At 49.5% G+C, this 27,949-nt stretch overlaps 1 long non-coding RNA gene across 1 annotated transcript in view; it reads right to left on the bottom strand.

The window, feature by feature from the left end:
• The window catches only part of LOC311597974, a 163,662-nt gene extending 138,070 nt beyond the window's left edge, over positions 1–25,592 (bottom strand). The window contains exon 1 of the long non-coding RNA XR_014779415.1: positions 25,527–25,592. This is a non-coding gene — a long non-coding RNA (uncharacterized lncRNA). The remainder of the gene's footprint in view (positions 1–25,526) is intronic.
• Between the last annotated feature and the right edge of the window lie 2,357 nt (positions 25,593–27,949).

The following is a 27,949-nucleotide window of genomic DNA, read 5'->3' as shown; positions in this document are numbered from 1 at the left end:
GCCCTGCCCCCTGGGTCCTTAAACAGCTTCCTTAACTTTGTGTCATCAACAACCAAAGAAGAAAAGTAGTACACTTTTCATAAGTAATTTTGGGGGTGTGATCTAGGGATGTGTTGTTTGTAGTAAGAGATTGTTATCATTAATCCTTGAACAGCCTTGGCATTCTGCAGGCCCGCATTACACTGGCAAACCTCCTCCTAAGAGTCCTTTCAAATGCCCGGTGTGCCTGCTCCAGGCTCCCCTAGGCTGGGTTAATTTACTGAATTATGAATTGTGCCCCTCACTACCTCCACCACCAGGAGGCAAATGCCCTTCCTTGACTCCTCAGCCATCCCCCGCCTGCCCACCGGCCACCTGGACAGCGTCCGTCGTCTACAATTCCAGGAAGCTGCCTCTATCCCCTCCCCACTGCCCAGGAACCAGTACAATCCCCTAAAAGCTCATAACTCGGAGGTAATTATAAGAAGCATCAATTACCCAGCAATGTGGATTTCATGAATTCAATTAATTTGCATGGCGATCGATAGGAGCGGGTTTGCTGGGCTCCCCCGGGGAAGTTAGGACATTGTTCTGCGCATTATTGATTTTACAATGTAAAACAAAACCTCGCTCCTCGAATTCATAGATGCCCATTCAGCCATATTAACTTTCAGATCATTTATTTTTGTATGTCTTTCAACTCTGTTTGTTGCTATCACACGAATGCAGAGTATTACATTGCAGGGAATAATTAAATCAATATAAGCATGCCACACCAGGCCTCCCCTGCTCCAGGAAGGGGCTAGCCTGCAAGCTGCCCTTCTCCTTACTCTTGTCTTTTTGCCTTCAGGATCAACCTCCACCCCTCCAGCCCAGGCACCCCCTTCCAATTTGTCCAGCCCCCTGACTCTAACTCCCTCAATAGCGTTCCCAAAAGTACCTGCTTCATTTCACACTTAAAGAATGTATATGTTAGCCTGCTTATTCTCTCTTTGAGTGCCACCAGGCCTTCTCACCAAGGGGAGGTGGCCAAATATGGAGCACCAGAGTTCACATGTCAAAGTCAGCCTCTGCTCTCCACATAACTGTGGAGAATGTCTTGTCCCTTGGCTAGATCAGAGTAGGGGTTCGATGTTTACTATTGTATTGTCCTTGGTTAGTGCAATAGTTTGAGCAGACACCCCTGGGCCCCGATCCACCCATCACGATAAGCAGGCTACCAAGATGAGACTTGATAGCCTATGACCATATAGTGGGGGAGGAGGTCCCCCTCAGTCATAGACCTAGGGGAGGGGAATAGGGTGAAAGCAGGAGGGAGGAATAGGAAGATAAAAGTGATGGGATAACAACTGAGTTGTAATCTGAATAAATTAATCAAATTAAAATTAAAAATTTTTTACAGAATGTGTATGTTGTGGTTAGAGAGTATGTGGAACTTCCTTAGCTGGATAAAATGCAATATGGAATCAAGGACTTGAGTTATGAACAAAATGTTCAGACCCAAGAGAGGATTCTATCCAGATGCCCACTTAGTGGCTTCTCCAGGATCTGTGGTGGTAGTGATGGTCGGGGAGTCAGATGGAGGGGGCAGGCTGGAGGGAGCAGGCTGGAGGAGGCAGGCTGGAGGGGGGCAGGCTGGAGGGGGCAGGCTGGAGGGGGCAGGCTGGAGGGGGCAGGCTGGAGGGGGCGGGCTGGAGGGGGCAGGCTGGAGGGGGCAGGCTGGAGGGGTCAAGCTGGAAGGGGCAGGCTGGAGGGGGCAGGCTGGAGGGGGCAGGCTGGAGGGGGCAGGCTGGGGGTGGGAGGTAGACTGTTTCTTTTCCTTCCCAGAAGTAACAGGATTGAGGACATGGTTATTTACTCCTAGGTTATCCTGCCCGTTCTTTCTGAAGAGACCAAGCTAAAGAGTGGTCCTCAAAGAAGGAAGGAAAGGGCTAAGCAGTTAAGAGTATATGCTGATCTTGCAGAGGACCCAGGATCGATGCCCGGCACCTACATGGTGTTCACCAGCATCCATAACTCCAGCTCCAGGAGATCCCATGCCCTCTTCTGACCTCCGTGCACACAAGGCATACATGTGGTGCATAGTCAGACATCATACGAAACACTCACACATAAAATAGCATTAATAAATCTAAAAAAAAAAAAAAGAGAAAAAACTTAGGAAAGAGCCGCCATCTTTAGCCAGCCATGCTCCCTAACTCTGGGATCCCATCTCTGCTCTATGTGCTCCTCTTCAAGCCAGACTGTATGTACTTTGGACAGTACCAATATGGCACACATGCATTTACACACACACACACACACACACACACACACACACACATACACGGGGAGAGAGAGTGAGAGCAGTCATCTAGACCCAAGGCTGGAAGCCACCACCCGGCCACACACACCTCCCACTGAGTCCCATCTCAGCCCAGCACCCCATTCCCACATCTGGAGAAGTGGGGAAGCCTGTTTTTAATTTGCCTCTGCCCCCCACCCCCATCAGGATATTAGACAGCTAAACAGCCTGCGCCTGTTTCCTTTAGATAACCAGTTCCTGACGAGCCCCCTAATTGTCCCCAGAATCTCAGCGCTGGTGTATAGAGTAGGTCATTTAACCAACAGTACACACAACTAAATAAAAATCCATTTTCCAGGAGAAAATTCTATTCTTATCAGAGTTTTGCAAGAGGGTTGCGAGCGGCCCGCGTTAATTGAAGCTTTGATGTTGTGGGAAGAGGCCTCTAATCAACGCCACAAAGAGACGGGCTCCTGAGTGAGCCCCTTGGCCAAGGAGCAGACACTGGGGAGCAGAAATGGGGAACCAGGAGCCGGGGCTATGGCTAAGACTGAAGGCTCAGAATGACTGTCCCACGTTATGGGGTCCCAGCCAGGCACAAAGATGTCAGGGCAGCAGGGGGGCTGGATCTGAAGGCCATGAGGCTTTAGAAGTGAGCCAGGTCTCATGTCAGGCAGGCCTGGAGTCAGGGCCTAGCCACCAAACCCTCTCTGCCTCCCTGGGAGGTCATTTGATAACAAGCAAACAAAGAAGTAAAATGAATAACGTGAGTTTCACTTTGGAGACTGTTCTAGGAGTAGAGCTGATCAGGGTACACAGCAGCGTGGCCCACAAGCTCGGTGTTTGCTCTGGAGAAGCCTCCTTTCTCATGTAGTCTTCAAGGTGAGGAGTCCTAACTCATTTTGCACAGACCAGAAACTAAGGTTGGAGCCCCTGAGTGACTCGCTTTCCGTCTCACAGGAGAAAGTGACAGGGCTCTGGAGATGGCTCGGCCGGTAAAGTGCTTGTTACACGAGGATAAAGACGTGAGTTCAGAATCCACGCAAAAGCTGGACGCAGTAGCACACGCATGTGTAATCCCAGTTGCACTATAACAGGCAGAGTCAAGAGTAGCCCTTGCTCCAGTCTCAAACAGGCTGGGAAGCAAGAACCGACAGCTGAGCTTGTCCTTTGACCCCTACACACACACACTGTGGCGTGCACATATCCAAATTCACACAGGAACATACATGCAAGCACACCACACACACACACACACACACACACACACAAACTAAAAGAACAAAAAGAAATCTCAGAGCTGGGCACACATGATGGTGCACACCTGCAATCTCAGCACTCAAAGTCAAAGCAGGAAGATCACAAGATCAAGACCAGCCCCAAAAACTGGAAGGAAGACATAGATGGGGAAGGAAGGAGGAAGAAAGAAGAGGAAGGAAGAAAGGGAGGGGAGGAAGTGGAGGAGCCAAGCTGGTATTCAACCCTGCTCTCCAGAATCCAAAGCGCATTCTCTTATCCGAGCTGCTCATTCTGTTTTGTTTGTTTGTTTTTCGAGACAGGGTTTCTCTGTGTAGCCTTGGCCGTCCTGGACTCGCATTGTAGACCAGGTTGGCCTCGAACTCACAATGATCTGCCTGCCCCTGCCTCCTGACTACTTGGATTAAAGGCGTGCACCACCACTGCCAGGCCCCGAACTGCTCATTCTGAAGCAAGGTAAGGGTGGTCCCTCCTCGCTCCACACCTGAGCTAACCTACACTTGTGTCTGAATCATGTAGCTTCTCGAAGAAGCCTCCGACATAACAGGTAAGTGCCTGGAGATGAGGTGTGGGGCCTTTCAGGCAGATGTGCAGGTTCCTGAGGTGCTGCTGGACATTTGCATCAGCTCCACAGGGACCTTCAGGAGCACCTAGCATGTGATGGTCATGACAGTTCAGACTATCAACAAGATCTGCCCACAGAAGGTCTGACAGTCTCACCCCTCCCCTTTTCTATATGTGGAATCTGGAGCCTGGACGGTGTCAGAGAGTTCTGGGAGGAGTGGCCCGGGGCAGGGGGTGGGGGGGGGAGGGGTAGGGGTAGGGGGCAGCCTGTGAGCAGCCGCCAATAGGATGTCTCTAGCCAAAGGTTCCAGCTGGCTGCCAATCTACAACCAATCCAGTGCATTCTCTGTGGTCCGTGCTTTACCAAGGCCACCACGGAGAGGAATTCCAAACACTACGTAGCACTGACATGTAAGGCCAGGAACCTGGCCGTGGACACGGCATGTGGAGTCCTCGTGAGCTGGAGGAGAGGCTGACGCCTGCTCGAGCCTGCTACAGGGGCAGTGAGAGAGCGGTCAGAAGGACAGAATGAAGGGCAGCGACTTGGCAGGATCAGTGCCTCCGCCTGGATCTAGGAAGCTGAGCACACTCGCGTGGCCGACAAGCTTACCTACCACCTGCCAACTCCACGGGGACCGGGGGCTCCAAGATACAAAGAAGTGACAGGGAGCTCTCATCCCACCAAGCTGGGGGAAAGAAGAAAGAGCTTTCCCAGAGGTCTGCCTAGGTCCTGGGAGGAGGATGTAGCATTTCGCCTGCTATTTCCAGGATGGGTCCAGATGCCCGGGCAAGAAGGAGCGGTGAGGGGGTTCCCAGGGTAGCCACACTGTGACAACCTCTGATGGCTCTACAAGTTGAGACAATGAGGAAGCTGAAGGCCAGAGAGCCCCCAGACACTTGCTCAAGACCTGCCAAGGAGCAAAATCAGAACCAATGCCCCGTCACCGATTCTGAGTGCCGTACCTTTGCCGGTACTTCAAGCAGATAGGTTTTGGGAACCGAATATAATTCAAAATCAGCAGTTCAGAGCAGGAATCGAAGCAAGCCCTGATCACGGCCAGTGTGGCTGGCCTCCCCACAGTTCACCATACCCAAGACCTCGGGCAGGCAGTACCTGTGCCCAGCTGTGTCTGCAGTCTCTGCAAGAGCCTAAAAGTGCAGGGTTTAATAAAGGAAAGGAACAGAGTGGGCGGAGTGCTCTCACAAGGGGAGCTGCCTCTGCTTCCGGCTTCCTAGAAGCCAGTAGGGCCTGCGGGAAGATGGCAGTCAAGTCCAGGGAATCTGTGACTTGAGTCCAGGCCAAAGTGGATGAAATGCCTCAAGATAGACAAGCCTCTTCAACTGTCTTAACCCTTACAGCAAAGGGCTTTTTTGCTACAGCAAGCCAGTGGATCAAGAATAAAGGACTGAGCTAGGCTGGGTGTGGTAGTGCACACCTTTAGTCCCAGCACTTGGGAGGCAGAGGCAGACAGCTCATTGTGAGTTCAAGGCCACCCTGGTCTACAGGACAGCTAAGGCTACACAGAGAAACCCTGTCTGGTAAACATTTATTTTAAAAAAGAGATGGAGAGATGGCTCAGCGATTGAGAGCACTTACTTGTTGCCCTTCTTGGGGACCCAAGTTCAGCTCCAGGCACCCTTGTGAGAGAAGGGAGGCTCGCACCACTTGGAATTCCAGCTCCAAGCGATTTGTCTGCCTCTTCTGGTCTCCTCAGGCACAGCACACTGGCAAAGCACCCATAAGGCAAAGCTAAACTAATTTATAAATGTAAACAAAAACAAAATAATGGGCTACACTATGGCATCTGCATCCGCGTGTGCGCGCGTGTGCGTGTGCGTGTGTGTGTGTGTGTAATACTTGGCTCATATTTATCCACCCATTACCTTCTCCAGCCCTTCCTCCCACCGGCCCCCTCTCTTCCCTTTCTGTTTAACAGGAGTGATTTCCTTCTACTCATCAGATTTCAGCTGAGGTAGAAGTTATCCATTGGAAGGCTGGCCAGAGCCCCTCCCATCTTCTGCAGAGCCCCTGGCTCCCACAGCTGTTAGCTCTCGGTTCCCTTCCTGCAGCATCATGGCCGTCCAGACTGTGGCCCCCTACCTCACCATCTGGCTTTACTGGATTCTGAACTTCCAGAAGGCAAGGACTGCACGCTGATCACCATGTCAGGCGCAGAGTAACCCAGGGTATTTGATGGAGAAAAAAAGATGCAAAGTCCATCCTTCTTCCCAAAGTGCTGAAGCATGAGCCACCTCACTTTTCAATCAAAGAAACTCCTAAGGCTGAAAGAGGTCTTGCGGGCGGTCCCTGCGATTCCTGACTGCAACATCATCAACTTCAGCGCAGACATACATGTGCAATCCCGAACCCACTCACCCTGCGATCTCATACCTGCCGGCTTGTTTGGTGGCAAAGTGTATTTTTGTTTTTTTGGTTTTGTTTTTTTTTTTTTTTTAACCACTTTACTCCATCTTTCTGCAATATCCTCCAGCAAACGAAGCATCCCCTTCTTGGGATGTTTTCAATCTGTTTTATGTTGATTTTAATTAAAGAATTCGAAACTGAACAAACAGTTCCTAGCAGGTGGCCATACAAGTGTGAAATAAGCAAACTGTTTTATCTGCCACAAACTCTGCTAGTAAATTTCTTCAAATTAATCCCAGCCTCCGAGAGTCTGCCGATTCCAAGGAGAGAGCTAAGCAATCCCAGCCTCCAAATATTTGCTTTTGCCACAGCTCCTGGAGACAGGATGGGTGGAGTCTGCCTTTGCTCCACCCCCCCACCCCCCCCCACACCCCCACCCCCAGCCACCTCATCTCCCAGGACCCATCTCTGGTACCCCATTGACACGACTCACCTGACCAGAAAGAGGCTCACGTGATCATACCAGTAGTCAGACTATCCCAACAGAGTGTCAGAGGGCAGAGGGAGCTGGCATTACCCTCCACCCCAGCCAGTGACCGATACTGCCCTCTCCTCACCCTGAGTCCCACTCATCTCATTAAAACTAGAACACTGCAGGCAGGTCCAGGCTTGGTCCGGCTTGGTCTATGTCCCAGGCACAACTCTAAGGAAAGGACTCCTCCCTCCTCAGGAAACGCTACTACCCAGTCCTGCCCAAGAAAAAGGGGTTTCCTCCTTCACCCAGGATGGAGCTTTCAATTAGCCATTAAGAGAGCACTTGTCAGAACATAGTAAAAGTTTTAGCATTTTTTTGTCTTACTTTAGACCATGCTACTCCAAATGTTGAGGCAGGAGGATCACTAGTTCAAGGTCTGTCCAGGTCACAGAGTGAGGTCAAGGCCAACCTAGGCAATTTATCAAAGGTGTTGGGTGTTTTGGTTTTTTTTCCTATGATTTATTTATTTTTAAGTGCATGGTGTTTTGCCTACATACACGTCGGTTTGAGAGTACCAGCTCCCCTAGAACTGCAGTGACAGACAGTTAAGGGCTCTCATATGGCTTCTAGAGATTGAACCTGGGACCTCTGGAAATGCAGCCAGTGATCTTAGCTGCTGTGCCATCTCTCCAGCCCCCAATAAAAGGGGTTGTTGGGGGGTGTGTGTGTGTGTGTGTGTGTGTGTGTGTGTGTGTGTGTGTGTGTGTATTTGTTTCTAAGGGTTAAGGGTATAGTTTGCCTAACATGTGTGAGGCCTTTGGGTTCAGTCCCTAGCATGACAGAAGAAAATATATTACTTTTACACACCAAAATTCCACATACGGGGGGCGGGCACTTTATTTTTTTAAAAAATCACCTATGACAGGTAAACATGACCCAACAGCAAGAACCATGAATGGCTTGTACAGTCGGAATAGATAGCTGGGAACTTGTTCAACAATAAAGGATTTTAGTCAAGTCACATATCAGATGGAACATAATACATAGTCATGTGGAGTCCAGCTTATGATTTCAGTGGGAAAAATGAAGACACAAGACAACGTGTATGAGTTCCTTTTCCTTTTAGTATTTTATGGGCATGCATAGAAAATGATATATCCATAAATAGTAGTATATAACCTTTACCTAATATATATTCTTGCTCAGGCCCATTTATTTATATTATGTGCATGAGTGTCTTGCCTGCATGTACGTCCATGCACCATGCCAGGCCAGAAGAAGCCACCAGGTTTCTGGAACTGAAGTTACAGGTGGTTATGGGCCACCGTGTGGATGTTTAGACTTGAACCAGAATCCTCAGCAAGAGCAGCCAGTGCTCTTACCAATGAGCCACACCCAGAGCCCCTATAGTGTATATTCTATATGTATATGTGGTGTGCTTATATTTGTATGCATATACAATATGTGTTCTATATCTATATGTACTACAATACCACACTTTTTACTCTAGATGTGTTACATGGACATGCGCACATGAGGGGGAAAAGTGACTGAAAAGATTTAAACTAAGAATTAAAAATGGCTATCTGGGTTGGAGAGATGGCTCAGCAGCTAAGGGTAGTTACTGCTTTTGCAGGGGACCTAAGTTTGGTTTCTGGCACCCACATCAGGCCACTCACAACCACATGTAACTCCAGCTCTGTAGAATCCAGTGCCCTCTTCTGGCCTCTGTAGCCACTGCTTTCACATGCACAAACACACACATACATACACACATAATTTTGAAATAAAAATAAATTCTTTAAAAGTATTTGTCTCTCTAAGTACTAGGAATACAGATGATTTCTTTCTCTGTTTTCTTCTTAAATAACACTTTTGTGAATTTTCTATTTTTGGGAACCCTGGCTGGAAGGGCAGGAGATCTAAATTGGGACCAAGCATTATGCCAGTGCACAGCCTGACTCTGCAGCCAGATCTGGAACCAATAATACTATACTGACCATTCCCTAATCTGCACACAACACAGAGGGAAATAAACTGTCTGAAAAGATGTCCCTAGCTTCCATCATGGCTCACCACCTGTGTCCTGCAGTACACCAGGAGAGCAGAGTGGGCAAGAAGAGAAGACACAGAAAAAAAAAAACATAGCATTACCTGTTCTCCTTTGTCACACCACCCTCAGGGCCAGGGGTGACACTGGATTGGTATGTCCTGTGCACTGGGTGCTATTCTGTTACACACTTTAATCAAAGGCAAAGCACAGAGTGACACTCCCTCTACCCACTCTAACTGCAGGACGACCCTCGGAAGGCCATCTCATTTCTTGCTGTCCCCAGATGTGAAATTCTTTCTGCTCACGGGGAGGGAAAAATTCAGCAGCCACGAACTCCTCCACCAGAGCACAACCACTTCTCCTAAAAACCTCCATACTGGCCTCCTCTGCCTGCCTGCCCAGAGCCAGACTTGACACACCACATCTGCAGAACAGCTGGCAGCCAAGGAAAGAAATGCCTGTGTCTATTAAGCGGACGTTAGCTGTCTCACAGACGTCTAAATCTCATCGAATAAAGTCAACAGTCATTTATCCCTCATGACACAACCAGATGTGGAGTCTGCTTTCCAAAGTCATTCATAAACCCAGTGTCCTGTCTCAGGGCTCCACCCTTTCTCCAGGATCCCAGAGTAGGAACAACAGAGGAAGCGAAGAATTGTCCTTAAGGGCATGGCTAGAAGTCTGTGTCTCCTCTGCTTATACCTCAGTCATGGCACGGACTTACATGGTCCCAGTGAACCGTTAAGAATGCAAGAAAAACCCTTACCCAGATCTAGCCAATGGACAGGACATTCTCCACAATTGAGTGGAGAGTGGGGACTGACTTTCACACGAACTCTGGTGCCCCATATCTGACCACGTCCCCTGGATGGGGAGGCCTGGTGGCACTCAGAGGAAGGATAACAGGTTACCAAGTAGAGACTTGATACCCTATACAGGAGGAGGAGGTCCCCCTCAGTCACAGTCATAGGGCAGGGGAATAGGGGGAAAGCAGGAGGGAGGGAAGAATGGGAAGATACAGGGGATGGGATAACAATTGAGATGTAATATAAATAAATTAATAAAATATTAAAAAAAAAAAAAAGAACAGCCAGGAAATGTGTAGCTTGTGGAGTCAGCGGCTATGATGACGAGTGGGCTCTGTCCTCTGCTCCTCTCTCCACTCTCTGGGTGGGCCTGTGAGAGGCACATCTGCACTGTCTCACCCCAGTGCCACAGGTGGCTTTTCCTGACGAGGCTCTTCCTCACCTCCATCTTTGCTTGAACTAGGACCTGGTGGAGAGGAACGGCAAGGGCTGTGACAGATACTGGAAACTCAGTGGCTTCTCAAAACCACCTGTCAAGAAGTGAATAAAATGTCCCCCTCACTCCCTCACAGCCCAAACACTTGGGAAAATCTAAGGGGTCACCAAGGACTACTAAACTGCCCAAAATAATGACTACGCTTCCATCTTCCTTATTTGGCCTTTCTGGGATATTTGCCCTCAGAGCACATCCTAAAGAGTTCTCCTGCCTCAGCTTCATGACCTCATGCTTCTCTCATGGTCCCCCTTTGTCCCTGACAGAGCTGCCCCTTTACTCCTTAATGATCTGCTCCCCAGTGGCCACATCCACCCCCTTTTCCTTTCTCTTTATCCTTGCTCTGCCTCTGCCTGGGACACTCACCCCGACCATGCCTCCAGTACTGCCTTGTTGTGGACCCTGACCTATGTGCTAGAGGGACAGAGGTATGCATGGCTAACACATGCTGCCCACATGCCCAGCATCACCTCTGCAGCAGGGCTCACCCTCAGCTTCCTGGGGTACCTTCCTCCTCCACCAATTCATCTCTCCTCTAGGAAACACGCTGGCAGTCCCCCCTGGGGACCAGTCCTTCCTGGTCTCACAGTAAAATGGCAACAAGCCCTACCGCATAAACCAGCCAGGTGCCTCTTGGTATCATCTGCTTCAATCTCCCCAGCTCCGCTGTCACCCACCTCGCCTCACCAGACCACCAGCGGGCATTCCTCCAGTCCCCTTCCCTCCATTCTTCCTGTAGTTTTCTCAAAAAGCACATAGATGCTGCGCATGTCCGGACAGGTACACACCCTGGAGAAAATGCCATCTGGCCATGGACCCAGAACAAAAGCCACCCACTTCTTGCATATTGCCTACTATTCATTCAAAAATTACAGCGCCAGTGAGCAATGTCTTAGTGGCTAAAAGCATTCATTGCACAAGCCCAGTGAGCTGAATTTTATCCCCAGAAACAATGGAACAAGAGAACTGACTCCTAAAAGTGGTCCTCTGACCATCATATATACACTGTGACAGACAGACATACATACATACATACATACATACATACATACATACATACATACAGAAAGAGAGGGGGAGGAGGGAGGGAGAGAGAGAGGAGGGAGAGATGAGAGAGAATAAATAAATAAATAAATAAATAAATAAACAAACAAATAAATAAAATTTAATTACAAAAAAAAAGTATGGATTGGCCTGGTATGACGGTACACATCTTCAATCCCAGCACTTGGGAGATTGAGGCAGCTGAGGACAAATGTGAACTGCTCTGAGCCACACAAGGAGTTCCGTGCCAGCCTGTGCTACGCAGCAAGACCTGGGCCGCATTTGTTCCCTTCTTGAGTTTCTGAGATAAGATAGCTACAGTCACATCACATTATTCAACAGGGAAACCTTGTTTGTTGCTGTCACTCCTGCCACTCCTGCTCCTTTACACTTAGAATCTGAATAAAGCCCTATTTCAAACAGTAAAAAACAAAAGTCCCAAGGAGCTGGAAGGATGGCTTAGCAGGTAAGCGCACGTACTGCTCTTGTGGAGGGTCCGAGTTTGGTTCTCAGGACCCGTGTTAAGCAGCTCACAATCACATGTAGCTCCATCTCCCAGGGTATTACACAACTTCTCCTAGCCTCTTAGGGCACCTACACTCACATGCACATGTGCAAAAACACAGAGAGAGAGAGAGAGAGAGAGAGAGAGAGAGAGAGAGAGAGAGAGAGAGAGCGCAAAAAATCCTTAATAAATAAAATTTAAAATTAAAAACCATCTCGGCCTGGCTCTAAATGCATTCACAGCACTGAGCTCTGTCCAGACTGTGTAGCCCACAGCAGAACAGCCTGACCCAGTGGAGTACGGAGGAAGCAGGAGGAGGCCAGCGTGAGAGCTCAGGAGTCTTTTACCTGAGCGGAGAGGAAGCTGAAGAGAGAGGGGGCTGGGAAGAAGAAGGAGGAGGAGGAGGAGAGGAAGAGAAAGAACAGGAGGAGGAAGAGGAACAGGAGGAGGAGGAAGAGGAAGAGAGGAAGAGAAAGAAGAGGAGGAGGAGGAAGAGGAGGAGGAAGAGGAGAGAAGAGAAGCTAATGCAGTTAGTAGAGCAGACCAGTGAAGGCCCTTCTCCCTGAGGTCTCTGCATCCCCTCAGAAGACCCTTTGAGCCCAGGGGCAGCAGCCTAGCTTTTGATATTTGCTGTTTCACCAAGGTTCCCAGGGTCAAGTCTATATCCCACAGCAAGAATGATCTTTCCCAAACTAATCATTTATCCTTTGTGTGGTCAGGGGTAGGGGGGGAGACTATGCATGTATGTTTGATGTGTCTGTGTGGTATGTGGGTGTGATGTATGCACAAACAGGTGCATGGATACATGCACTCAGGCATGTGCAAAGATAGAAGGAGGACATCAGGTGTCCTGCTGTTGTTTTTTGGTTGGTTTGGTTTGGTTTGTTTTTCAAGACAGGGTTTCTCTGTGTAGCCTTAGCTGTCCTGGACTCGCTTGTAGACCAGGCTGGCCTCGAACTCTCATCAATCCATCTGCCTCTGCCTCTTGAGTGCTGGGATTAAAGGCGAGAGCCACCACACCCAGTCCTGCTGTTGTTTTTAACAAAATCTAAATTGTTCAATTTTTACCAATAAGCCAGAAGCAGGTGTGAAAGCCTGCTAGCTCAGAGAGGCAGCTGATCTTCTTCCTTAGCTGATATCCCAAGAAGGGAAAAAAAAAAAAAACCTTCCAGGCTGGAGAGATGGCTCAGAGGTTAAGAGCACTGACTGCTCTTCCAGAGGTCTTGAGTTCAATTCCCAGCAACCATATGGTGGCTCACACCCATCAATAATGTAATCTGATGCCCTCTTCTGGTGTGCAGGTGTACATGTAGGCAGAGCACTGTGTATATAAATAAATAAATCTTATTGAAAGAAAAAAAGAAACCTCCTTCCCCACGCCTTCTCAAAAAACTCTTAAACTCGATGTCCCTCCTACTTCCTGTGCATCTCTCTATCCTTCCTCTTACTCTCTATGGTAAAACTCCACTGCTGAGGGACACCATACACATGCACAGTGGTAGCAGGACACAGAAAAAAAAAATCAAGCTGGAACTGAGCTAGAAGCTTCCCCCCTGCTGGCTAGCTTTCATAGTGCTGGAAGACGCTCTGCCAGCAACAGGAGAGATGGTCTTACCTTCATGTTAAAATACCAGCCTACCAGCCAAGGTGTGTTCACTGGTGCAAGTAGCATGAATGGTGTTGGGGGAAGCAACTATATGCTGTTGTTGTTGTTGTTGTTGTTGTTGTTGTTGTTGTTGTTTTGGTGGGGGGGGGTTCTGTCTGTATTCTGATTGGCTGTGAGGCCTACTCTGCATCTGATGTTGGACCTGTCAAAAGCCCATGGCTGGGGAGATAATAGAACCTACAGGTGAACTCAGTGCTTCTACTTCACGAAATGGCTGCGTCTTACAACCACCTCCTAAATATTTACGCTTATACTTCGCCCTAGTCAGAGAGCTCCCCCCACCTCCCCCCCCCTTACAGGAATGAGTGTTAATGCAGAGACTTATACCTGGTTAAGGATCTGAGGATTAAGTGACTGTTGAGTTCTTAGCCTAAAGCAGGGCACCCACATTATTCCTTCCAGTGCCAGGGAACATCATGAAGGTGGAGATGCAAAGTATAGAGGAGCCAGATGATGGGGAGGAGGGCTGTGAAGCGCTCTCCTTGTACGATGGCATACCCGTCGTGCCCATGCACTCACAGCAGCTGCAGGTGCCTGCACAGGACACAAGGGGCTCATAGGGACTGGCCTCTCCCCGAGCAAGCTGTTGTCAGTCAATGGCAGTGGGGGAGGGGAGGCAACTGTCTTCAGTGATATAGTCACTAGTAAGCTGCCCGTGCTTGATGGATAGCTTCACACCAATGACCTGTAGGTGACTCTGGTTCAACTCACTGTGTGGATCACAAAGCAAAAAGACATGATAAAAGGGGGGATAAATGGGGGGATGGTAGTAGGAAGAGGAGAGTAAGAGGGAGTAGGTAAGTATAACCAGAATGTTGTATTATTATTGTTGTTGCTGTTGTTGTTGCTGTTGTTGTTGTTGTTACATGTATGAAATTATCAAAGAATAACTAATTTTTAAAACCGTAAGGCAAGAAGGCTAATTTAAACCCAAGAATGTTAATAATTGTAGCCCAGGTAAATGTTTTTAAACATGCTACTTATAATACAGAGATCATCAAACTAAATTAAAAAATCAAGGCTGGATGCTTAAAACATACAAGAGGTAGCAAAATTAAAAGCATAGAATTAGAGGCTGGAGAGATGGCTCAGCAGTGAAGAGCACTTGCTGCACTTGCAGAGGATCTGCACAACTACCTGTAACTCCAAGGAACTCAGCGCCCTCTTCTGGCCTTCAAGGGCACCTGCACACATGTGCACACACCCACACAGACACATAGACATAAAATAATATATGTTTTTTTAACAATGGAAAATAACATAAACACTTTCCAAGAGAAAGCAATGAGGCTGGAAAGGTGGCTTAGAGGGTAAAACATTTGCCTCCCAACATGAGGCTCTGAGGTCAGATCTTCAGAATCCACATAAAACCAGACACAGTAGCACAATAATCCTAGCACACCTGCAACAAATGGGAGAAGAAACCGGTGGATCCCCAGCAGCTCAAACACCAGCTAGTCTGACACACACACCAGTGAACAAGAGACTATCTCACACAAGGCAGAAGGAGAAAAACAACACCTGATGTTGCCCTCTTACCACCACAATTATGCTCTGTGGCATGCACTCTGTACAGGTACACATGCACACACACACACACGTAATTTTTTAGGAAAAAGTAGTGAGACCTGGGAACACAGTTCATAGACACAGCATTTGTCTAGTGTGGTCAAGGCCCTGGGTTCAGTTCCTAGAACCACAACATTGAGGCAGGAGATTCTCAGAACAAGGATTGTAACCAGATATGGAGGGTACAGAAATCAGCATTTGAACTACACAATAATCTTATGCCTACAAAACCCTCTTCTGGCCTCCGCTGGTACCAGGCACACATGTGGTGCATAGACATGGAAACAGACAAAACACTCATGCATATAAAAATAAATAACTCTTAAGCTATAACTGCAAATGAATCACAAATGTAAACATAGGACCTAGTTTTGGAACTGTGAAATTCTAAAAGAAAATAAGAAGAAAAATTTTATTGCCTTCAATCAGGCTAAGAGTTTCCAGGGCACAAAAACTAAACCCTGTCTCTCACAATCACCCTTAAAGTGAGGCCAAGGAGCCAGGCTTACCGTCTGCATTCAGGAAGCTAAGGCAGAAGGACCTAGAATTCTGAGTACATCTGGGCTGCGTGGTGAGAGGGAGGGCGAGAGGCATGTGCAGTGCTCAAGGTATGTTACTGTGAACCCATCTCCTGCCCGCTCCCACACACGGACTCTTGTGACCCCTTCATCTTCCTCACCCAAGCTTCCGTTCTCTCCCCCATCCTCCTCTATATGTATGTGAGTGTGTGTGAGAGAATGCATGTGTAGATGTATGTGAATGTGTGTGCCTGTGTGTGAATGTATGTACGGATGTGTGTGTAAGTATGCCTGTAGGTGTGGATTTGTGTGTGTATATGTGAGTGTATGTGTCTCTGTGTGTATGTGTGTTTGTGTGTATATTTGTATGTGTCTATGTATATGTCTGTGCATATATATGTGTGTATGTGTGTGAGTGTGTATGTGTCTATATGTATGTGTCAGTGTGTGTATATGTGTATATGTGTATGTCTGTGTATGAGTTTGTGTGTGTGTTTGTATGTATGTGTGTGTTTATCTGTGTATGTTTGTACATGTGTATCTCTGTGTGTCTCTGTATGTGTATGTTTGTGTATGTGAGAGTGTGTATGTGAGTGTGTATTTGTTTCTGTGTATCTGCATACGTGTGTATCTGTATGCATATGTATGTGAGTGTGTATCTCTGTGTGTATGTGTATATATGTGTATGTCTGTATATATGTGTCTGTATGTGAGTATATGTGTGTATATGTGTGTCTATGGATATGTGAGTCTGTGTATCTCTCTGTGTTTGTGCACATGTGTGTCTGCATGTGAGTGTACGTGTGTATGTCTCTGTGTCTGTGTGTCTGTGTGTATGTGTGCATATGTGCATGTATGTATGTGTGTGTACATTTCTGTATATATCAGTGTGTATGTTTGTGTCTGTGTGTGTACATTTGTGAGTGTATGTGTGTATGAGTGTCTCCATGTAATTGTGTATATGTGTACATGTTTGTATGTGTGTGTCTATGTGCATGTGTACATCTATGTATATGTGTGCATCTGTGTATTTCTGTGAGAGTCTGAGTAGATGTGTCTCTGTGTATATGCATGTGTTTGTGTGTGCATGTGTGTATGCATGTGTATGTGTGTGTGTATGTCTGAGTGTATGGTATGAGTGTGTGTGTATATGTGTGTATATGTGTGTAGGAGTATGTATGTATCTGTGTGTATTTATGTGCTAGTGTGTATGTGAGTATGTATGTGTGTGTCTGGGTGTGCACATCTGTGTGTGTCTGTGTGTGTGTGTGTGCAGATGCAGATTGCCATGGCATGTGCAAAAGTCAAAGAACAACATGCAGGAACTCGCTCTCTTCCTCCATCATAGGGGCTTCAGGGATCAAACTTAGGTCCCCTGGGTGGGCAGCAGCACTTTACCCACTGAGCCATCTCACTGGTCCCCAGCAAATTTGGCTTCTTTTGTTTTTGTTGTTGTGGTGGTGGTGGTGCTGGGAGTTGAACTCTGAGTCTTTGCATACAAAACAATCACTCTGCCACTCAATCAAAGTCCAGGCCCCAACATAACCACGTTAGACTATCTTCCTGTCTCAGCTGCAGAGCCACTGCCTCCAGGAAGCCCTCCCTGACTCCTACACTGGGCTATGGCCCCTGTTTGAGTCCCACCCCTTCCTGGATTGACTTATGGACCCTCTCTGCTGCAGTGACCTGTGTCAGGCCCTAAGATGCAGGTCCCACAAGGAACCGGGACAGGAGCTCTGCTGCTAAGTTTTCATCAGCTTGATACAAACTACAGCCTCCAAGGAAGAGGGATCCTCAGCTGAGGAGCTGCCTCCATCAGACTGTCCCGTGGATGTGAACTGCCTCCTCCATCAGACTGGCCCATGGGTGTGAACTACCTCCATCAGACTGGCCTGTGGTTGTGTCCGTGGACATTTTCTTGATTAATGATTAACATCGGAAACCCTAGCCCACTTGGGCAGTGCTAGCCCTGGGCAGGTGGTCCTGGGGTGTATTTTAAAAAGCAGCTGGACAAGCAACGGGAAGGAAACCGGTAAGCAGCCCTCCTCCATGACCGCTGCTGCACTTCCTGCCTCCAAGTTCTTGCCTTGAGCTCCTGCCCTGACTTCCCACAATGATGGACTAAAACTCGACCTTATAAAATGAAATGAGCCCTTTCCTCCAGGGTGGCCATTGGCTGTGTGATGTTGAGCATCACACTTCTCTGAACCTTTCCTCTAAAGTGGGGATCAAACTGGGCTCATCCCCCAAAGAGCTAGATAAGGATATAACAAGTGTGCCAGTGTGTCAGCCCAGGTATCTATGGTGTCTTGCTCACTGCGGTTTTTCTTTGGTTTCAATCCTCCATCGGTGTGTCCAATCCCCTATTGGTGTGTCCAAGGTCCCAGGCAAAGCAAGAGGGACCTTCATGATCCAGCAGCAGTTAAAAGAAAGTCATGGGAAATTTGTGAGGAAGGGCTAAGGCTGGATCATAGGGGCAATACACAGTCTGATCCTAGACAAACAGGAAGTGGGTGGGTAGGAGGAGCCAGCACCACGCACACAGGCGCTTGGCCCTTGGAAGGTAGAGGGTGACACCTAGCCATTTCCCGAGGCAGGTGCCTGTGGGAGGGTTTGCTGACTCCTCTATGTCAGACTGATGTCAAAGAGACCAAACTCTGGGTCCCTGAGCACGCAGGCCTCAGACACAGGCAAAGTCTTGGCTCTCTACCTCCTGTGCCAAGAAAGGGCACAGAAAACCTGGCATCCAGTCAGTGCACAGTGGCCACAGGAGAGCAGCCATGTAGCTCCCTGAACCTCAGTTTCCTCAGTTATGAAATGCCGTGGTTCCGTATGCCCCTGCTAGTGGCTGTGGGCATTCAATTTAAAGAGAACAAGAGAGAAAGCCCTTGGTAAGCTACATGGAGCCTTGTAGAATATAAGCCTGGCACTGGCTGCATGGCAGAGCTCGCACCACCACCCTCTGTATGGCCAGCCCACCCCTTGTCTCCTTGCCCCACAATCACAGAAAATTATACTAGAAAGACAGACAGACAGACAGACAGACAGACAGACAGACACTCTAAAGCAATTTGGCGGCATGGTCCTGCTGAGCTTCTAATCAGCCTGCAGTGCAACCCGGAGCTAGTCCACTGCTGAGCCACAGTCCTCCATGATGAGGGGAGGGACTATAGTGTTAAATTCTCAGCCGTGCCTACACCTGTCAGCTTCCTGTTGGTAACGTGAGATCAGCCACAGTGGGACTATTTACACCACAGAACTTGGCAAACAGGACAAATCAGGGTCCCACTGCTTAAGCTAACAATCCAAATCTCCTTCCAGTGGCCAGGAACTGAGCAGCTGGCTCAAGCAGATTGCCCGGTAAACTCAGCATCCGGCTGCTTTCCTGGGATTCGCCCCTAATTAATATGGATGCACACCTGGCCAGCAGCAGGCCACAACATGCACACTCATGCTCACACGCATGAGCGTACCCACATATCCTCTGTCTGGTGGATCCCCGGACACAGTCAGAGAAGGGAAGGAGACAGGCCCCTTGCTCTCATTAATTACAGGAACAAGCTCTGAGCCCTTCCTGGCCTGCGTAGTACCCAAAACCCTTCCCCTGTATCCCTGCTCTGACACTTCAGTCACATTAAGGTCAAAGGGGAGTTTGGCAAACCTCCAGCATTCCATGGCTATCACTGAAGGACACCACTATGCCCTGTCATTAGGACATGCCTATCCCCAGACTTTCACTCTCTATAGCAGTTGTGCTTGGGACATCTTTCCCACTTAGACTGTAAAGTATCTGATGCCCCCTGAAGCTAGTCCATGTGACACTGCCTCCTCGGCTCTCCCATACATCCCATAACCTAGGTGACCTCTCCACTGAAGCCAGGTGAGGTGGTTAGCTGGTAGAGAAAAATAGGGAGGCTGCTCTAGGCCAGGCTCTTGCCCTTCACTCTGTGCCCTCCCACTGCCTCCCAAAATACTGTGTAGAAGTCTCAAGTCCAGGACTTGAGAATATGACCCTGAATATCCTACAGAGGTTATTGAGGAAAAATTCACCCATATCTTTAAAAAGCCATTAAGATGGCCCTATGAGGATTGGTATCTTTAAAAAAAAAAGCCTTGCCAGTTGTGTTGGGCAAGCCTTTAACACTAACACTTGGGAGGCACAGGTGATCTCTTTGAATGTAAGAGCAGTCTGGTCTGCATAGCAAGTTCCAGGCCTGCCAGGGCTATATAGTGAGACTCGAAAACAAAACAAAAAAGGGAGTGGGGATGTTTACTATGCAGTTCAGGCCTCAAACTGCCTAGATGCCCAGGCTGGCCTTGAACTCACAATCCTCTTACCCAGCCTCCTCAAGTCCTGGCATTGCAGGCAGACAACAGCATGCCCAGCTGGCTTAACTTCACTTCCTGTTGTTGTGATAAAATACTCTGACAAAATTTATTTGACTGACAATTCCAGCTTGCAGACCATCACCGTGGGAAAGTTAAGATGGCACGAACTTAAAGCCGAGAGGCACATCCCAGTTCACATCCGGAACAGTACGCAAGCACGCAAGTGAGTGCTCGGCTCAATTCCTCTGCTCCTACAATCCAGGATCCCCAGCCCAGAGAATGGTGCCACTTACAGTGGACACATCTTCCCACTAATCAGGACAATTTCAGACGGATGGCTCAACCTGATCTAGACAGTCTCTCACTGAGACACCCTTCTAGCTAATTCTATAGTGTGTCAAGTTGGCAAACCATCATTATCGGCTAACTGATATCTTTATGAAAAGCGGAAATTTGGGCCCCAGGACAATATGAATAAAGCAAGAGTCACCACGCACAGGCAAGAAGAAGGTCTTACCGAACAGGCCATCTCCACAGCCCTAGGAGTCAATTGCACCCAGGGATCATGGGTCACTTGGACACTGTGGTGGTTTGAATAGGAATGCCCCCCCCCATAGGCTCAGATCATTGAATGCTTGGTCATTAGGAAGTGGCACTACTTAACAGAGATTAGGAGGTGTGGCTAGTGCATAGCCATGGGCCTGTTGGTACCCTATTGCAGCAGGCCTACTGGCCAGCACATGCTCTCTGGGAAGGAGCTGGGGGAAACTGCCCAGGGGCAGCTTAGTTTCAAGGCCTTCGAAAGCTATAGCGTTGATGTTGCATCATCAATGCCTCATATCAGAGGCCTTCTGGGGGGGGGGGGGGCCCAAAGGAGACTCCTTGTGCCCTTGGACAAATGAGGAAACTGAGGCTCAGAGATGCAGGACACTTACTTTAAAAGCCCACCAAGGTATTCCTGGAGCCATGCCTAAAACCAAAGCCTCCCATACCAACAAGCCAAGAGCCTCCCACAGTCAAGTCAAACCGCTCTTCTCAACTGTACGCGGGATTCTGCGAGACGCTGGAACTGGGACTGGGAGGCTCTCCTCCCTCCCTTCTTCCCCAGGGAAAAGCTTCAGACCAAGGTCCCTGTATTTTCTCACTGCCGTGACAAAATCTTGGACAAAAGCAACCTAAAGAAGGGTTGTTTTGGCTTATGGTTTAAAGGTATCGTCATCTTAGCAGGGAGAGGCGGTCCACACACAGCTCTAAGCTGTGCCTGTGACAGCTCAGGATATACCCTCAGTCATGAAGCAGAGAGAAGGCGGAGATGAACTCCAGGAGTCAGCTTTCTCCCCACCCCCACCCCCCCTTTTTTAAAAATCAGTCTGAAACCCAGGTTAAACCTCTAGGAACATTGTCCCACCCTCACCTCAAACACAGCCCAGAGGTGTGTCTCCTAAGAAAATCTAAATCCAGTCAGGTGAGAAAATGAAAACTGGCCAGGAACAACAAAAACATTCAGCAGCTTTCAGGAAGTCCCATGGCTGGGTCCAGATCAAGTGAACCCTGCTCTGGGTGGGGGTGGAGCTCCGCTCTGGGTGGGGGTGGAGCTCCGCTCTGGGTGGGGTGGAGCTCCGCTCTGGGTGGGGTGGAGCTCTGCTCTGAGTGGGGGTGGAGCTCTGCTCTGGGGGTGGAGCTCTACTCTGGGGGTGGAGCTCTACTCTGGGGGTGGAGCTCCACTCTGGGGGTGGAGCTCTGCTCTGGGTGGGGGTGGAGCTCTACTCTGGGGGTGGAGCTCCGCTCAGGCCAGTTCAGCATCTCCTCAGTTAGTGCTAATAATGTACAGCTAACTGTAGGGGAGGATCATGAATTAGGAAGCCCCATGGTGGCTCTGTGACAGGCTAGCTCATGGTGCCAGTCTCTCATGATGAGTTTAGCTGAGGAAGACCAAGGTGCCCACATCCCATGCCCGAGGGCACAGGCCCAGTAGGCAATTTCTCCTCAGAAATGTGAAGTTTAAATGTATGTGCAAACTGGCATGCGCTCATTCTGTGCAAAGTCCTAGGAAATGTCAAGTTATGAGTGTTCTCTTCAGTTCTTTTAGTGGTGGGCAAGAGATTTTTCAGATACCCAGGTAAAGAGCGTTTGGTTTTCAATCTGGCCCTTACACTTCCATCACAATATGATGCAGTTGCTTATTGTAATTAATATATATATATATAGGCTGGCAAAAGGGCTCAGTTGGTAAAAGTGTTTCCTCTGAAAACCTGGCAATCTCGTTGGATCCCCAGAAACCACTGTAGGAGGGGCAAACTAGCTCTAATAGTCGTCCTCTGACCTCTGCAGGAGTGTACATGCATGCACATGCTTACATGGATATGCACACACCGCTAATAAACATATAATAAATTGTAAAGAGTTACACAGAACACTTCACAACCCTCACAGCATCTCTGCATACAGTAGTAGCCCTATGGGATATGCATTATAGCCCAAACTTTACACATCAGACAACTGAAACTCAGAGACCCAGCAACTGAACAGAGGAGTCGCCGGGACACCAACCAGACCCTGTGGAGCCCAGCCTGGGATTCTAACCACCGACTCACCCTCTACAAAGCCTTTTTTTCCCCCCTTCCCTCATATACTACATCCCGACCAACTACAGTTTCCCCTCCCCCGACTCCTCCCAGCCCAACCCCCCACCTCCCTACCCTCTGGATCCATTTCTCCATTTCCCTTCAGAAAAGAGCAGACCTCCTAGGGATATCAACCCAGTGTTGGATAACAAGATAACCCTAAGACTAGGTGCAAACCCTCTTGTCAGGACTGAGTGAGACAACCAGTAGGAGGAAAAGGGTCCGAAGAGCAATCGAAAAAGAGTCAGAGACAGCCCCACTCTCACTGTTAGGGGTCCCACAAAAACACCAGGCTAACAACCCTAACAGGCAAGCAGAGGACCTAGCACAGACCCACGCAGGCCCCATGATTGTCGGCTTTCTGTGAGCCCCTAGGAGCCCTGCTTAGTTGATTCTGGGGGCCGTGCACTCCTGGTGTCCTCAACCCCCCCCCCCCAGAATTCTTCCTCCTTCTCTTTTGCAGGGTTCCCTGAAATCCAAGGGGACAGACCCAATGGAGATCTCCAATTTGGCACGCGCTCTCTCTCTCTCTCTCTCTCTCTCTCTCCCTCCCCCCCGTAATGTCTGCATCTGCTCCTATCAGCTGCCAGAGGAAATGATGATGATTGGGCTAGGCACAGATCTATGTGTATATAAGGATATCATTAGGAATAATTTGATTGATATTTTTTTCCATCCTAAGTCTCTGGTCCATCCAGCCTGTGGATCCTGGTCATCCAGGCAGTGTCAGACACGGACTCCCTCTCATGGCCTGAACCTCATGCTAGACCAGTCATTGGTTGGCCACTCTACAAAGTCATTTAACCTTTGAAATTATAACGTTTTGTTATGTTGGTTTTGTTTGTTTTTTTCCCGAGACAGGGTCTCTCTGTATAGCCTTGACTGTCCTGGATTCACTTTGTAGACCAGGCTGGCCTCAAACTCACAGCAATTGCGCCTGTCTCTGCTTCCCAAGTGCTGGGATTAAAGGCGTGCGCCACCACTGCCTGGCCACTGGTCTTTTGTTTTGTTTCTCTTTCTCTTTTTGGTTTTTCGAGACAAGGTTTCTCTGTGTAGCCTTGGCTGTCCTGGACTTGCTTTGTAGACCAGGCTGGCTTCAAACTCACAGCGATCCACCTGCCTCTGCCTCCCAAGTACTGGGATAAAAGGCGTGCATTGTTTTGTTTTTCTTAATGACAGTAAAAAATAAATGTTAAGCCAGGTATCATGGCGTTCACCTTTAATCCCAGCACTCAGGAGGCAGAGGCAGGCAGATCGCTGTGGGTTCGAGGCCAGCCTAGTCTACAAAGCGAGTCTAGGACAGCCAAGGCTACACAGGGAAATCCTGTCTCAAAAAAAAACCAAACAATAAAAACAAAAAATAAGTGTTATACATCCTAAGTGATCAAAAGAAATGTTTGCCTTCCCAAAGCACCGTGGGTTTAATTTTTTTTTTAAAGAGTTTTCTTCCTTTACTTGGAATTGAAGAATTCTGGCAGTAACAGATTCCAAAGAGTAGAGGGACCAGAGACATGCACAAGCAAAGAACCTCAGCCTGGACACAGTACAGATACCCTATCTCTCTGTATCCTTCCTCTGGCCCTAGAAAGAGAGAAACATGGGCCTGGCCTGCCCCCTAGTGACAATGATGATAATTACAGCCAACACCTCCACACCCAGCCACCCCAGGCTCGGTGGATGGCTGCCTTCTAAGGGTGTACCGAAGTGGGAGCAACTGGCCTTGAGACCCTGAAGCTCCGCCCAGGTGCTGGGGCTGAGGCTGGACACTGTGCCCCAAAGGCCAAACCACACCCCACCAGCTGACAGGATGTCAGAATCACATCTCAGGGATCTAAAGCTCAGTTGATAGTGATTACATATCATAGTCAAAGTCCTGGGTTTGACCCCCTAGCATCATATTAAAACCAGGCACGGTAACACATGCCTAGAACTCTAGCACTAGGGAGGTAGAGGCTGGAAGACTAGAAGCTCAAGCTTATCTTCAGCTGCATGCAAGTTGGAGGCCAACCTGGGCTACATGAGACTCTGTATGCAGGGGTGGGGTCACTTCTGCCCTCAATAAGCCCTTCTCTGCCTCCTGGATTCTCCCATGCACCTAAGAAACTGGCTGTCAGTCCCAGAACAGGACAAGGGGCTTCCGTGGGATGGCAGATCTCAAAGAAGCCACCCTCCAGCAGACACCAGGCGGCACATAAACCCTGTGGCGCCATCAGAGAACAAGGTTTGTCTTGTGTCCTGAGATGGCAGAAGTCACGCCAAGCCTGGAAGTGGGGAGGTAGCTCCTGGCAGTTCCATCGGGTCTGAGGGTGGGGCAGTGTGGAGTCATGTGCAGCCCCTCTCCAATGAAGGCAGCTGGGAAGCCAGCTGAGCCAGTGTGGCCTTCTCCCTCCTCCTCCCCCACTCCCTCCCGTCCCCCCCTCCCCCCAAGGCCGGAGTGCATTAGCAGCCTGCAGGCTGTCAGGAGCAGTTCCAGATGCCCCATTTATATTCCTAAGTAGAGGACTTGTTAATATGGAGCCTGCCTCCGGGGAAACGGGGAATGTGCCGGGTGAGAGATGACAAATCACGGCCCGATGGCCAGGCTGAGAGCGCTAATACTCACTTACATCTCATTCATCAGCCTTCACTGGCCAGCAAGCCTCCCTTACCATAGGGCTAAGGGCTGGCCTCCAGGAGCCCCTTTGGCTCTGAGAAACTGGGGCACTGATGGCAGGTAGCGGGGTGACCTCTCCTGCCGGCAGCTCACTCAAAGGCCCGTGCTACAGATAACGAAGGTCCCATCCGGCCCCACAAAGTAGACAAGAGTGAATCCCGAACCAGACCTCATTCCTTGGGACACAACTCCAGCCCGTGCCTCACATGAGAGGATCAAAGGTTGAAGCATCCCCAGTTCACTCTGGCCACGCCTCGCCTCCACATGGAAAGGATCTCTGAGTCAATGGATCATGACGGTGGCAAGACAACCCCACTGCCCTGTCCACAGTCTTAAGCTTACCCACAACCACACAGCACAGCCTGCATCCAGGGCAGGGCCTGGGCTGGGCTGGCAGGACACGGCTTCCTCATGTGGCTGGAGCCTGGTCCCAAGAAGAAGAGCAAGTGTGTAGCTTGAGTAATGGCGGGCACAGATCCACCCGAATCCTGATAAGGGAGAATAATAACTTGTCAAAGATATATATGATATGTGTTTGCTTTCCCGACGGAATATCTATGGGGCTAATTCATCAAGCCGGCGGGCTGGCTGGGGACCCAGGGAGGAAAGCAAGGAGGAAAAAGCACGTGACAGCTAGTGTCCCAGTGGAAGGATGGGAACCAGTGTGGCCTGCACAGGACACTGGCAGCTCACCAGGGCCCTAGCAAGCCATGAAACTGACCCTGTCCCCGGTGTTATCTGGTGGCAGTCTGTGCAAAGTTCCTGGTTTGGGGAGCTGGAAGGCGAGTGTGTTAGAATTCTGCCCCAGTCTGCCTACCTGTGATGTCATTGCCTACCTGCCACTGGGCGAGGCCATGCCCAGTATATAAAAGGACAGACCCACCTGGCCCCTCCCTCTCTCCCTCTCGCCTCTCTCTCACCCCCTCTTACCTCTTCTCCCCTTCCTCTCTCTCTCTCTCTCTCTCTCTCTCTCTCTCTCTCTCTCTCTCTCTCTGGGATACCCCTCCCCCCTTTCCCTCTCTCCACATGCTCACATAATAAATTTCTCCATATCATATCTGTTGTGTGGCGCATATTATATTTCATAAAACAGTGGATAGGGTGACCCCTCCTGGAGGGGGCTTCTGTCTCCTCCCACTGCCTTGGCCCTGTCCCCTGAACTCCCTCACAGAGGATCCCACCTGACACCACGGGAGGTGGGGGGGGGGGGAGACATGCAGAGGAAGGCCTCCCCTCTGTCTTTTCCTTAATGGCTCCTGACTGACAGCTACCCCAACCCTATCTCTGTCTTCCTCCCCTCTTTTTGTCACAGTAATAAAAAATAACTGAACAGATATGTATCATCACAGCACCCCACACACTCATCTCCCAGGGATCTACCTGTCCCTCAGCACCTGAAGCCAGGGAGCAGTCTCCAGGCAGAAGCACCCACACCCAACACCCCAAAGGGAACCACCGTGGAGCCTCCAATAGCTCTGCCCTTGTCCAACCCTCCACGCTAACCCACCCCTCTCCCCCCACCACCCTGGGCACCTGATCACCTAGTCTGTTTCTTACAGTTACTCTAAAGCTCCAGACTGGCAGTCACCATCCTTTCACACAGGGTAAAGCCCCCATCAGTCACCAGGTCCCATCTTGGCACCGTGCACACAAGGGGGGGGGGGGAGTGAAAGGCCCCATTATTGGACCCATGCTATGGTGCAGGGAGGCACTTCCACAGCTACCATCAGTGGCTATCCCCTGCCCTGCCGCCTCCCTGGGGCCCAGCAACTGAAGAGTTAACTCTTCCATTCAGGAGGCCTCTAGGACCCTGCCCAGCTCTTGCTGGGTTTCCTTGCCATTAGTCAGAGTTGACACCATTCTGTTGTTAAATATTTTGACTCTCACCCCAGTAGCACATCTGTAAGTCCATCCTGTGGGAATTCTGTGAGTATTGCTCTGTGAGAACGTCTGTTGGCGCCCTCCCTCCCAAACCCCTCCTCCCTTTCTGGTTTCATTCTTTTCTTTCCTTCCTGCTCTTCTTTCTTTCCCTCCCACCTTCTTCCTTCCCTCCATTTTTTCTCCTCCATCTTTTCTCTCCCTTCCTTCCTTCCTCCCTCCCTCATATCACACCTGGATCTGGCCATAGATCTGAGATCTGAGAGACCATCAGCAAGTGCTCACAGCCGTGTCTCATCATCCTGGCAGAAATTGACAACTCCTGTATCCCAAGGGGTAGGAAACATGGAGGTCTGGCCCCAGGGTACCAGCCTGCCCCTCCATACGCCCACTGTTCCTTAGTGGTCACTGGAAGCCTGTTCTAGTGTGCACAGGAGGCAGGTCTGAGGCCAAAGGATGCTAGCCTGCCTCCCTTCAGGGTGTGAAGAAGCAGAGAGGAAGGAGGGCTGTGCCCCTACCAGGGCAGCCTGGAGCTGGAAGCAATTAACTTGGCGTTTTCAAACAAGGGCAGAGGAAGCGTGAGGCATGGGACTGAGTCAGCACATCGGAGAGGCAGGCGCCAGGCGGCTGGCTCAGCTCGTTAGCAGGACGGGCTGAGCCAAGGAGATACAAGGTCAGAGAGAAGGGGATGAGGGCCCCCCAGACACGGAGGAGGTGGGGATTGAATCAGAGAAATGGCTTCAGACCCCTCCCTATCCCCCAGCCTCGAGACTCCAGAAGGCTGCTGCCTAAGACCCTCTTCTCCCTAAACAGAGGCACCCGCAAACCAGCAGACATGCATCGGGCTCACTTCTCTGCCAAGTGTCCTCTCGGGAAGCTGGAGCCAA

Source organism: Acomys minous (genome assembly GCF_964271855.1).
Source record: "Acomys minous genome assembly, chromosome: 5".
In the NCBI taxonomy this organism is placed as follows: domain Eukaryota; kingdom Metazoa; phylum Chordata; class Mammalia; order Rodentia; family Muridae; genus Acomys; species Acomys minous.
This window is presented reverse-complemented; position numbering and strand designations above follow the sequence as displayed.